The sequence below is a fragment of the Asparagus officinalis genome, chromosome 10 (genome assembly GCF_001876935.1).
Source record: "Asparagus officinalis chromosome 10, Aspof.V1, whole genome shotgun sequence".
In the NCBI taxonomy this organism is placed as follows: Eukaryota; Viridiplantae; Streptophyta; class Magnoliopsida; order Asparagales; family Asparagaceae; genus Asparagus; species Asparagus officinalis.
In genome coordinates, this window is record NC_033803.1 from 72,304,989 (window position 1) to 72,306,483 (window position 1,495).

The following is a 1,495-nucleotide window of genomic DNA, read 5'->3' on the forward strand; positions in this document are numbered from 1 at the left end:
GTACTAGTCTAATCAACAACGAAAATGATCATTGACAGTAGTTCAGGCTTTTTCTGTTCCGCCGAAAATTTGGGTTTTCGGTTAGCATTTTAAATGCTCGATGGGATTAGACTTTAATTAGACAGCTCAAACAATAGTTCGATAACAACAAGACATTAAAGTTTATGATGATATTTTGATGATATTATTAATTTCACGTCCTAACAACAAGAACCGCGTATGCATCTGTTTCCATAGTTCGTTTATGCAACAATATTTTTCTGATACGCTACTCTAATAGAATAACGTCGCCGTATTTTACGTTCTCCCTCAAGAAGCATATCAACATAACACATAAAACAACGAAATTAAATGAAAAGAAATTAATCTCGATTGATTGTGGAGGTGATATGGGCATCTATGGATCCACAAGCTACAGTAGATTTGGAGGCTTGCTCTTCTTTAGCAATTGGCAGACGGAATTATTGCTCTCAAATGCCATCACGTGAAGGATTGCTCTTCTTTGGCAAACCCTTTACTCACCGCTTATTGTATCAGTAGCCAAATGAGTCACTCTGTTCTCCAGACATAAATGGAGGAATAATACAGCGGTCAGAATCCGAGTGGTTCAGAACAGCCTGCTCGCATACAGAATGGCCAAAACTGATGTCGATAACAGGGTATATTCATGTGTCATGAGTTACCATGTACATGGGATACTTGGGTGAAGTGTGACCGCGTTAGCCCACGAGTCAAAATATTGTAACAAAGCGTTTGTCGCTCATCCGACACGCTCATATGGGATCATAATTCATCCAACATGATCATATGGAAAATGAACAAGGATTGGGCTTATTTCCACAGTCAAATGGCAGAGCCTGACTTTACCCTCTGTAGTTTTGACTTTGGAGAATGAGAAACATGGTCCAATCATATTAATGACCATATTCTGTCTTTTAATTTGCCCATACCTACTAACTTCTAACCAACATTATAGAATACACGTCAAGGGGGGAAAAATCAACATTTTAGTGAATTTGATTGCATGTCAAAAGGTTATGAAAACGTTCTTGCATGATGGAAATTAAGGAGACTACCAAAAGCATAGACAGGTACCTGAATAAGGCTGGCTAGAAAAGCCAAGACCCTAATATCAAAATAATCTGCATTAATATATGCATTAAAGCTACAACTGCTAAAAAGCAGTATACAATTAGGATGGTATTGTTTTCAACAAAGCAACATGTGGGTGCAAACCCTCTTGCATATCTCAATGTGAAGGGATGAGATCCTCTCTCCTTAACCTACAAAAGATGGAGCCTTGTGTTCTTGGGCGTGTATTTGGATCATTTGTTCTCTTCAAACATTTGAAGGTATAATATTATAAGGACAAGTTGTTGCCTAGGAAAGAGAAGATAAGAAAGCAAGGAAGTGAAATGTACAGACGGGTCTTTAATGCACTCCTTTGTTTTTTTAAACCTATCTCTGACTCTGCTCAAACACCAAAGGGCCCTCA

General features: G+C 38.2%; 1 long non-coding RNA gene across 2 annotated transcripts in view; it reads right to left on the reverse strand.

The window, feature by feature from the left end:
* Positions 1–1,495, reverse strand: part of LOC109824902 — an 11,022-nt gene that overhangs the window by 2,665 nt on the left and 6,862 nt on the right. The gene's annotated exons all lie outside the window — the stretch shown is intronic.